This window comes from Schistocerca gregaria, chromosome 1 (genome assembly GCF_023897955.1).
Source record: "Schistocerca gregaria isolate iqSchGreg1 chromosome 1, iqSchGreg1.2, whole genome shotgun sequence".
NCBI lineage: Eukaryota > Metazoa > Arthropoda > Insecta > Orthoptera > Acrididae > Schistocerca > Schistocerca gregaria.
This window is the reverse complement of record NC_064920.1, coordinates 318,863,313-318,876,064: the sequence shown is the minus strand read 5'-3', so window position 1 is coordinate 318,876,064 and position 12,752 is coordinate 318,863,313. Positions and strand designations below refer to the sequence as shown.

Below are 12,752 nucleotides of genomic sequence, written 5' to 3'. Positions count from 1 at the left end.
CACCTAAAGCGGACTTCCAGCCCTTTGTCACAGACCCACCTCTCTGGTTTCAACACTGCACGTTAAACTGGCACTACGATTCCAACACTCTACGAAAACTCTCAACACGCACGGGCGAACTTCAAAATACTTCGATTCTCACATTTACGTATCCACAAAGAGCAATGTGGGAGCCAAAATGGGCTGTACGAGCAGAAATAAATTAGCATAGTTGCTCTTCTATTTTATGGATGTAACGTGTTGCTGCGAGCAGAGTAAAATAGCAGGAGTATCAGACACTGCCAGCATACTAAAGTGCCAATCGCACTGAACACTATGAAATGGATTTTATTAATCCGTTTCAGCCTCTCCCTATTTGGAAAACGCTGGACAGATTTCGCAGTAGATTGTCGAAATGATAGGTTAACCTGTAATGATGTCGAAAGTTTACTGAATGATAAAACATATCCTCCTCCGAAGAACCACAGAACAGCTAATATTTGACGTTGTGTTCAAAAGCGAGAGAATTGTAGCACGAAGGAGAATCTCTATATGACAGATCTGTTAATAGCGTCAAACATAGAATGGGAATCACCTAATTCGGACAAAGAAAATATGTATTTAGAAGAACAAAGATGGAACACACATATTTTATTACCCTCAAGGCGATTCACAAAGCTTTCGACACCTTCTCGTGTTCCACTTAAGGGTGATAGTGTCAGAAAAGATATAGATGTAGAATTCCATTTCTTCCCCTGTATGAGGATCTTCGTGTAACAGACTGGTGTCAGTGATGTTTATACAGCATTCTACCACGCAACAAAAGTTCCACGGAGAAAATGTGCAAATGGGAACATTCCAGGAACATTTTTGTCACTGTACTGTTTTCCTATGACCAGTCTCGCAGATTTGTTTCTGAGGTACTGAAAGTGGTGTCTGCTAACCACCATTTCATATGATGCAATCAACTCCATATCGACTAGAATAATTCTCTATTGTGTCAATGGTTCTTGACTTCTCTTTAAGAATGCTACCGTTAATCACAGCAAAGCACTACAAAAGTATTCTACATTAAGTCAGCCCGAAAACTGTAAAGATTATTCACTGAATGGACAGCGAGAATCCTACAGAGATGAATGTGTGAGTTTTCTGTTTACTGACCCCTTTTCACATAAAATGTACTTCTGGTAAAAATTATTATGTGGAAGAATCATTCTAAAATCAAGAATAAGTCGTTCATTAACACCGCCCTTTACTGTTAGATCTAAAATGAGGTGATCGAACGTCGAACGTTCATTTCGCGGTATCCCGAGCTGTAGGGAGAAATATTATCCTAAAAAATAATAATGAGCTGTAGAGTAAGCGACAAATGTCAGCGTCGTGATATCCACTTTATTATTTTTAAATTATTTCGGCAGCTGCAACCTATAGATAAAAACCATAATTTAAATACGAGAGATGGATATTTAGGTGATCTTATTGCTGGCAATGTGAGAGGAATTTTCGCTGTTACAGCGGTAGTAACATGAACGACTCTGGGAAAGAAGTTGTTTTCAATGTAAACAGTTAAAAATTTCGTGCAGCTAATAACTAGCTGATGTATCTCTCTCGCTGTGTCATATCAGATTAAGTTAGTTGCTGACAGGATTAGCGCTAAAATAACTACGTTTTGTCATTTGTTATGAATCTTATTGTTATTAACATTAATTAATTTAGCTCAAATTATATTTACGTATTCGACATATACATATACGACGATGCTCGCAGCATCGCACGCGTTTCGTTCCCTCGGCAGTCTGAACACGTCACTCTTATGCCTTTCTTAGTCAGAAAGATGGGGAAATAAGATTGCCATATTTCTGAAATGAGCGATCTTTGCAACGTATAAACATCTGAACAGTGGAAAGAAACAATCATCAGACGTTAATTTCTTAGTTAGTATCACCCTCTTGCCAGTACGAACAAGCAAGTCACAGGCATTTCGCAAATCATAACAAAATGAACACTTTTGCTAAGCTTTTAATAGCGATGTGTTATCTGTGCTGACATTTACTCTTCTATTAAAGCTAATATTTCCGGCGTAGAGAAAACAAAATTTTTTAAACAATGTATGCCTACAAGAAGTGCGAGCTGCTTTCCCGCAATATGAGGATGCTTGAGAGTTCTATCAGGCAATTTTATATAGCACTTGGTTCAGTCGAACATAGTAAATGAAAGCATGGTAACTTCCAAGCGTTGATGGAGCAGAGATAAGGGGGGGAGCATAGGGTGATAACGAAGTCTTCCCTATAGCGACAGAAAGTGTCATAAAACAGGATATAACCTTAGACTAGCGTATTGTAAAGACTAAATAACAAAATTCAGATCGTTACTTAAAATCTATAAGAAGTGAATGAACTGTGATATCAGTGTGCAAGTCTGATTTAGGAATGGTTCGAGATTTATTTCACACTTACACGTATAAGTATGGCACCGTGAATCAAAACCCTACATCTAAGTGGTCACTCTGCGATTCACAATAATGTGCCTGGCAGAGGGTTCAATGAACCACCTTGAAGCTGTCTCTCTACCGTTCCACTCTCTAACGGCGCGCGGGAAAAACGTGCACTTAAATTTTTCTATGCGAGCCCTGATTTCTCTAATTTTATTATGATGATTATTTCTCCCTATGTAGGCGGGTGCCAACAGAATGTTTTCGCAATCGGAGGAGAAATCTGGTGATTGAAATTTCATGAGGAGATCCCGCCCGCAACGAAAAACGACTTTGTTTTAATGATTGCCACTCCAATTCACGTATCATGTCTGTGGCACTATCTCCCCTACTTCGCTATAATATAAAATGAGCTGCCCTTCTTTGTACTTTTTCGATGTTATCCATCAGTCCCACCTGATGCGGATTCCACATCGCACAGCAATACTCCAGAATAGGGTGGACAAGCTTGGTGTAAGCAGTCTCTTTAGTAGACCTGTTGCAGCTTCTAAGTGTTGTGCCAATGAATGGCAGTCTTTGGTTGGCTCTACTCACAACATTATCTATGTGATCTTTCCAATTTAGTACGTGCAATGGAATTGTAATCCCTAAGTATTTAGTTAAATTTACAGCCTTCAGATTTGTGTGACTTATCGCGTAATCGAAATTTAGCGGATATATTTTAGTACTCATGTGAATAACTTCACACTTTTCTATATTCAGGGTCAATTGCCACTTTTCGCACCATACTGATATCTTATCTAAATCATTTTGCCATTAGTTTGGTCATCTGATGACTTTACAAGACGGTAAATGACAGTATCATCTGCAAACAAATCTAAGACGGTTTCTGAGATTGTCTCCTATGTCGTTAATATTGATCAGGAACAATAGAGGGCCTATAACACTTCCTTGGGGAAGTTTTACTCGATGACTTTCTGTCTATTACTACGAACTGTCACCTTTCTGACAGGAAACCATGAATCCATTCTCACAACTGAGGCGATATTCCATATGCACGAAGTTTGGTTAGAAGACGCTTGTGAGGAACGGTGTCAAAAGCATTCCGCAAATTTTAAAATTATGGAATCAATTTGACATCCCATGTTGATAGCACTCATTACTTCATGAATATAAAGAGCTAGTTGTGTTTCGCAAGAACGATATTTTCTGAATCCGTGCTGACTACGTGTCAATAAATCGTTTCCTTCGAGGTACTTCACAATGTTCGAATACAGTATATGTTCCAAAACCGAATATAAATAGCTAGTTATGTTTCGCAAGAACGATATTTTCTGAATCCGTGCAGACTACGTGTCAATAAATCGTTTCCTTCGAGGTACTTCATAATGTTCGAATACAGTATATGTTCCAAAACCCTAATGCAAATCAACGATAGTGATGTAGGCCTGTAATTCAACTGATTAATCCTACTTCCCTTATTGGGTATTGTTGTGACCTGAGCACTTTTACGGTCTTTAGGTACGGATCTTTCTGTGAGCGAGCGGTTGTATATAAATGCTAAATATGGAGCTATTGTATCAGCATAATCTGAGAGAAACATGAACATGACTGGTATACAATCTGGATCGGAAGCCTTGCCTTTATTAAGTGATTTAAGCTGCTTTGCAACACCGAGGATATCTATTTCTATCTTCTCATCTTCGCAGTTGTACTTCATAGGAATTCAGGAATATTTACTTCGTCTTCTTTGGTGAAGGAGCTTCAGAATATCGTGTTTAATAACTCTGCTGTGGTGGCACTGTCGACTTCACCGTTCCAAAAATAATTTTAGAAGGTTAACTCTTTACTTTAATACGCGCCGTGCAACCATAACCCTGTTGTTAACACTAATTTAATACGTTAATATGAATTTGGTGTTCATAAATTTCGTAATTGTTCTTATCACTGACGATATGCTAGAGATTATAACTATACTTTCAATTCACATCCACAGAAAGTTATAGACCATCTTCTCGTCACAAAATTCATTTTACACAATGTAGAAAACTTTTTAGCTAGATTCACGTTCAGAGTTATTTATAATCACGTGGTACTATATGGGAATGATATGGAATTCATCATGCCAGATTTAAATGGATTGCCTATGACATGACCAATATAGGCACAACGAATCACAATTAGGAATGATGTAATCCTAACACCATGATGGTTCATTCGTGAGGAAATCTGTTTTGTGTGACTTGTGAAGAGGTTCGTCGAGAAGTGAACTGCAATATTCAATACTGTCGTTGATATGGTATTCATGAGTCCAGGTTTTAATGCTTCTCACTGTCTGAAATAGAAAGCATCGAGGCGTGAGACTGCGAGACGGAAGCTTAAAACAGCTGTTAGAAGCCGGATTGCTATATTCCAACATGGTCATGATGTCTCTGATTAGTAGATGTTCCAAGGCGTTTTCTTTGATGTGAACTCTTTTTTATATTGTACTACGTCGGTGGTTATTTAAAATGCGTGATTGTGAACAAAAAATTATGCTTATTACCTAGTTCAGAATTTTAATCTTAATTTCATCTTATTTGCATTTTGTGCACGTACCACTCAGCCAGCACCGTAAGACATTATCGATACACCTGACGATTACGACAAAATAATACATGTACAGCGCCTAGTAAGCGTCTTATATTTGTTTGCGTATGTTCCAGTCTCCTAAAAGGTTCTTGACGATTTTGTAAGTTTTAGCATTTATTAACAGGGAGATAGCAGTACTATTTGTGATAAATCGATGTATCGATTTGCTTAGTCGCCTGTACGGCTAAAGTGGACTTAAGAGTGTCGGCAGCTCTTTTACTGAGTGTTGCTGGTGCCATTCCGCTGCCGTAGTTCAAAGCCAACCGGCTGATTGCGGTAGCCAATGAGAAACGCTCAGTCTAATCGTTTTGTTCCGAATAGGTTTCAATTTACGATATTGTGCTTAGGTTGGGATCTAATAACACAGATGAAATTTATAATCGTGCTTGTTTGGCTGTTTTTTACCGAATACACCGCAATTTTCGAGAATGTGGTTAAGTTGGCAGCTGACAGCACATTTGGTGTCGGTGAAACGAGCAGTAATGAAATTTATCGTCTTGACTATCATAAAAATTTGGCTGATTTTCCGTAATACGAAGTATATCGCAGTTTACGAAGTTGTGGTTAGGTTGGTACCTAATAGCATAACTTAACTAGTGCTATTGAAACGAGCAGAAATCGTATTTATAATATTGGTTGTCAGAAATATTTGATAGTTTTTTTTCCTAACGTATCGCGATTTCCGAGGTGGTTAGGATAGGATTAATACCTCAGCCGAATTTGCTGAGAGTGAAACAAAATACCAACTAACTTCAATTACGAACCTCAGAAAATTATGAACGTGTGATGTGAATGGATAGCAACATCTGGCTCATGATTCATTGTGTCCACTTCCCATCCTTCATCTCGCGGACGCTACCAACAGCATCACGCAACAGAAATGCCGTGGACTCTGTAAGTGTACATTTACCTTCTTTTTCTTTTACTTGCTGATCGCCGTACTGCTTGTAAATGAAGAAAATTCAATTAATTGCTTTATTATTTTAGATTTCACAAACAAATTGGAGGATCTCTAGCATTGATCGTGTGGTGGCGACCGAGGAAATTTTCGGGTTGGAAACACGTCCTCATTATGTACGGTTATCTCATGTACAGCCTGTAAACAACGATCTTCTTGAGGGAGCATGTTGTACAGTACAGTACTGTCGACCTTTCTGCCATCACTCTGGTAATGCCTTTCGTGCCTTAATTTCCGAGGACTTATGTTCAGTAATGTGGTCGGATGCATTGAATTCGTGAAGAGGTACCTACATTACTGGCCTTTAAAATTGCTACACCACCAAGATGATGTGCTACAGGCACGAAATTTAACCGACAGGAAGAAGATGCTGTGATATGCAAATGATTAGCTTTTCAGATCATTCACACAAGGTTGGCGCCGGTGGCGATACCTGAAACGTGCTGACTTGAGGAAAGTTTCCAACCGATTGCTCGTACACAAACAGAAGTTGATCGGTGTTGCCTGGTGAAACGTTGTTGTGATGCCTCGTGTAAGGAGGAGAAATACGTACCATCACGTTTCCGACTTTGATCAAGGTCAGATTGTAGCCTATCTAGATTGCGGTTTATTGTATCGCGACATTGCTGCTCGCGCTGGTCGAGATGCAATGACTGTTAGCAGAATATGGAATCGATGGGTTCAGGAGGGTAATGCGGAACGCCGTGCTGGATCCCCACTACCTCGTATCACTAGCAGTCGAGATGACAGGCATCTTATCCGCATGGCTGTAACGGATCGAGCAGCCACGTCTCTATCCCTGAGTCAACAGATAGAGACGTTTGCAAGACAACAACCATCTGCGCGAACAGTTCGACGACGTTTACAGCAGCAGGGACTATCAGCTCGGAGACCATGGCTGCGGTTACCCTTGACGCTGCATCACAGACAGGAGCGCCTGCGATGATGTACTCAGCGACGAACCTGGGTGCACGAATGGCAAAATGTTATTTTTTCGGATGAATCCAGGTTCTGTTTATAGTATCATGATGGTCGCATCCGTGTTTGGTGACATCGCTGTGAACGCACATTGGAAGCGTGTATTCGTCATCGCCATACTGACGTATCATGCGGCGTGATGGTACGGGGTGCCATTGGTTACACGTCTCGGTCACCTCTTGTTCGCATTGACGGCACTTTGAACAGTGGACATTACATTTCAGATGTGTTACGACCCATGGCTCTGCCCTTCATTCGATCCCCGCGAAATCTACATTTCAGCAGGATAATGCACGACCGCATATTGCAGGTCCTGTACGGGCCCTTCTGGATACAGAAAATGTTCGACTGCTGCCCTGGCCAGCACATTCTCCAGATCTGTTACCAATTGAAAATGTCTAGTTAAATGTGGCCGAGCAACTGCCTCGTCACAATATGCCAGTCACTACTATTGATGAACTGTGGTATCGTGTTGAAGCAGCATGGACAGTTGTACCTGTACACGCCATCCAAGCTCTGTTTGACTCAATGCCCAGGCGTGTCAAGGCCGTTATTACGGCCAGAAGCGGTTGTTCTGGGTACTGATTTCTCAGGATCTATGCACCCAAATTGCGTGAAAATGTAATCACATGTCAGTTCTAGTATAATATATTTGTCCAGTGGATATCCGTTATCATCTGCATTTCGTCTTGGTGTAGCTATTTTAATGGCCAGTAGTGTACCTGTAGTATGAAGCACCGTTTGCGACGAAGTCCAAGTACTGATTTCTCTGGAGACGTTGAAGAGATGGAATCCAGTAAAAGTTCACGTCCGTCCTTCGACTACGTTCTGTTTTACGTTCATAAAATGAACTTTTTTTCTGTCCTTAGTGCTGAAGTGCTGAAATCTGGAGGTAAACTTAACTTAGCGGTGAACTGACGTGTTGGCCAGTGCCTCTGCGGTAAACACTGACGTGTTTTTTTTAACTATTTATCTATTTATGGCTTTGGGCAGCAAAGACCATACAGTTAAGAGCAGTTACAAAAGTGTCATGTTAACATAATTGCAATTTCTTAAAGAAAACAATAAAAAGAGTTCGATGTACAGACATAGGTTCTTAATGTAAAATAAAGAACTGAAAGGCGAACACAATACAGTAGCTACAAAAGTGTCATATTAACGTAGCTGCAATTTCCGTCAGAGAACAATAAAAAGAGTTCGGTGTACAAACCTAGGTCCTCAGTGTTAAATTAAAAACACTGAAAGGCGACCACCATACAGCCAGTGATAGTTACAACATTACCAAGCTAACATTAAGGCTGTTTTTACAATAGGACACCGATGATAGTGTGAAATAGAAAGAGAAGTTCGTAATATAAATTAAAAAAACATAAATTTTTGACCCGAATATAAACATGACCGGTTGCATAGCAGAAGGGCATCCTCAGCAAATCATAATTAAAAGCTGGACAACGACGTCATTTACAAAGCTAAGTTCTTGATGTAAAGTTAAAAGAAAAACGCACGATCCAGTTTTCGTACCGGGCTTGTTCCATGTGAGGACAAGATCCACACAAGAGTGGCGTGTCGTGAAGGAGATAACATGATGGTGTCGCTTCAAGATCGCGACCAGAGAAGGTTCTACTCAAATACGGCTGAACCTCACACGCTAGTGCATATTATAAACCCATCTGACCACACGTTTTAACAACGCCGGCGTGTCTGTTAGTACCTCAGAAAACGCCCCCCGTGAAACGAAGCAAATCTGCGTTTATATACCTAAGTGCCGCATTTAGAAAGTCGTTTGATCGGTCCTGTAGCGATTGTTTCCTTATGTTTTTGCATTGTTTTCCCAAAACCGCTCCACAATATATCACGAAAGAAGATAGGAGCTTGCAACCCCATTCTTGAGTATCCTTAGATATAACTTAGTCGGCGAGCGACCATACTCTTTACCATCATGCCGGATGAAACGGTACATATTTCTAACTTTTTATAAAGTAGAATCAATTTTGTTACTGTCGCAGTCGCAGTACATAACTTATTAATAATATCACAGAATAAAACGTTTCTCACATGTCCCAACATCTCTCTCGTTTGAACACTTTAACTTGTCACGGGCAAAAGAACTCGTCATCCTTTCCCCAAAAATAATCATTAGCCCCCTTAATAGCTGCCGTCATTTTTTATTTTCAGAGTTAGAATGACGATACTTTTGTATGATGACGAATCAACAGATGAATCAAGAGAGAACGTCTAAATATGACTAAAATTACCCCAGCGCGACTGTAGAGAAATTTAATTCAACGGTGAGCCGTTCTGATATTCTTTTTCTTCCTTATTTACTCTCGAGAAAGAAATCACGCGAAAAGGGCATTAAAATCTAGAAACTACCTGCCACTCACAACTGCTCTTCTTATCTGGTCAAAATTTAATAGCCACCTGTTTTCGATCCGTTATCCCTACCACAACGAACATGAGTCAGTGTCGTCAATGACTACATTATTCCGTTCGTTCAGTTAATGTAGTTACAAGCAAAAATAAATTGAAAACCTTAAGAAGTTTCAATTGTAAAAATGTACTGTCTACCTTGTATGAAAAGGTCTTATAAGCTTCGGGACTTCTACGGCAGTGGTGTTGCGTAGTTCTCAGCTGAAAAACGGGGTGGCTCGGATTGCTTTTACTTTTCTTTGTGGCAAAATAAGATGCCTCTCTCTAACAGCACGAAGCTATTATTCTATCACCAACAACGTTACGTAACGCTAATAAATTTTGCAGAAATGTATTTTCCCGTTTTGCACAGCTGTAACCCTCAACTTACTGGAAAATTTCTAGAAAAATGGGGGAAATGTTTTTCAGTCACAACGATAAAGCTTCAGTAATACTGAAAATTGTTATATGCCAAATGCGTATCTTCATTAACTGTTAGGAGTACATAGTCGCATGACAGGAAAAACAGCTATGTGAAACATGGCCACGTTACAACTTGGTGTAGTTGTGACTCTGATAAAGAGTTAATCCAATTCCATAAAGCATTAATACACAGAAATGACGCTTCAGTTACGACAGGATCGTGAGATGTATTCCTAGAGCAACAGTAAACTTTTTAAGAGTTATCATGGCATCTAAATATTGTACGTGTTTTCAGTGGATGGTGCTGGCCGCTGTGGCGGAGCGTTCTAGGCGCTTCAGTACGGAACCGCGCTGCAGCTACGGTCGCAAGTTCGAATCCCGCCTCGGGCATGGATGTTTGTGATGTCCCTAGGTTAGTTAGGTTTAATTAGTTCTGAGTCTAGGGGACTGATGACCTGAGATGTTAAGTCCCATAGTGCTTAGAGCCATTTGAACTATTACAGTAGATGATTAGCCCTTATAAACACTTCTTATCTCTTTACTTGTACGTTGGTTATGAAAGCATGAATGCCTCTGAAGAATATTACTGCAACAGCGGCAAAACTTTCGTCGTTGAAGACGACTATTACATAAGAAGTTTAACCTTCACAGATATCGATCAAGGCCATACAAATGATTGACTGATATAGCTGCAAAAAAAAATCGTTCAAATGGCTCTGAGCACTATGGGACTTAACATCTGTGGTCATCAGTCCCCTAGAACGTAAAACTACTTAAACCTAACTAACCTAAGGACATCACACACACCCATGCCTCAGGCAGGATTCGAACTTGCGACCGTAGCAGTCGCGCGGTTCCGGACTGCTTGCCTAAAACCGCTAGACCACCGCGGCCGGCGACTGATATAGTTGCCTTATTTGAAATAATTCTAACAGTAACAATAAAATGTTAAAAAATCGCTTATGTGATTAAGCCAATACGACTGCATCAGTGTTTTACATGGTAGCAGAATATCAGTAGCAACATCCTACACCGTCTACCCGTCGTGTGTCTTTTAAAATTTTGTTGAAGATTCAGCCATGAATTTTGTGATAGTGATCTTTCGGCGAGATTTGTTTTGTTATCAAAGTGGTCATCATGAGTGATAGAAAGGAAGCATTCCAAGTGCTAAATACAAGTGTTTGGAAACAGTGTCAGTAGCGTCGCCAATTAAGAGAACGGTTGAAATATATGACTGTGTGGAAGTGATCAGACACCGTCTTTCATTTGTTGACAGTGACAGTTCTCATACACTTCCTCACAGAGAATGTTCATATAAATATCAGAAATGTTAAGCTCCTCTTGGTTGCTTGTTACTTGGTGTAGAGAAAGAATAAAAAATTCCAAATGGAATCTCGTCGTTTCGAAAATTATTAAGGTATTCTGTCAGTACATCACAAGTGGTCAAGAAGACGTAATACATTTCTGAAGGCGACGTTATTGTAAGCGTGCTGTGCTGATTCTGGGGAAACGTGGGGATTTATTTGATACAGCTTGATAAACTGCAACAATGAAGTCTTTGTAATTTTAAGCGTTGGGACACATTATTTAAAAAATTCAAGTGTCCATTGTAGAAATTGCCTTTATATTAGCAATAATAAGACCTGGAACAACTACTTCCTAGTGTAGGATTACGTACAAGCATTCTGGTTTCCCAATAGCCGGTGAAACATATTCCAATTACACTGATCAGTATTCAGGGAAAAAATTTGCTGAAAGAAATTCACATTGAATAACGCGAGCGTCGTTTCGGTTGGTTACTGTTTTCAGCCATGCGAATACTTCTCTCTTGTCGTCACTGTTAGTGTGCCCACATCGCGTTGTTTTTCACTGTGAGTTTACAAATAAATACTGTTGCTGTTCATTTTATCCTGTGGTCCTCTCAGAATAAGTTCGCTCAATTATAATAGCTACAGTGTAACACAAATATTCGAAGCTGAACGCACTGGACCGAAGTCTGAAAACGAAATACAGAGCAAAAATCGAGAGTTCCACGAGGTTGATCAGAAACGACTCCGTTGAATAGGACGAAATTGCAACGTCAGGAAAATTATAGGGAAACGTAGAAAGGCCTGCGCAGAATCGACGTGTGGTACTGATACTGGGTGCTATACATCAAGAGAAACAAATGTATTGCATTGCACATAAATACGCTGACAGATCTTCTATTATCTGACTATGCCATTGAATCTCAATAATTGGAAACAGCACAAAAAACCATGGAATGATTTACGTGGAACAACTACCAAAACGAAGGAAAGACAGCTGCCATAGTGAAATTTATTGGAAGAACCCACAAAGTAGCTGAAAGGGTGTCACGTATAGGATACGGGAGTAAAGGTGAAAAACGTTAAATTAACGGCGTTTTTCGGTGCACCTACAACGTTTTACGAAATTTCTTCTGATGCCAAGATAATTTTTTTGTCTCTCACATAAACAGCGAGAAATGACTGTCGTAATAAAATAAGAAAATAGTTAGGCTTAAGTAGTTCTAAGTTCTAGGGGACTGATGACCACAGCAGTTGAGTCCCATAGTGCTCAGAGCCATTTGAACCTTTTTTTTTTTACCCACGTGGTACTGAAGAGGGAACGGCTGGGAAATAGCCTGGATTTCGTTCGGTGAATCCTGTGCCAAGCACTTAAGTGTGAACTGTGGAAGTCGTGTAGATGTAGATCTTACACAATACTCGTTAGATCGATCGACAAGATGCGGTTAAGAAAGGGAAAGAGGAGAGAGAGAGACAGAGATAGAGAGAGAGAGAGAGAGAGAGATGGACGATTCAGAGAAGAGTCGGCCTTGGTCGTCAAGCGGTTCTAGGAGCTACAGTCTGGAACCGCGCGACCGCTACGGTCGCAGGTTCGAATCCTGTCTCGGGCATGGATGTGTGTGACGTCCTTAGGTTA

General features: G+C 40.2%; 1 protein-coding gene across 1 annotated transcript in view; it reads right to left on the bottom strand.

Moving 5' to 3' along the window:
• The window catches only part of LOC126343426 (tachykinins), a 955,942-nt gene that overhangs the window by 450,352 nt on the left and 492,838 nt on the right, over positions 1-12,752 (bottom strand). The window lies entirely within an intron of this gene.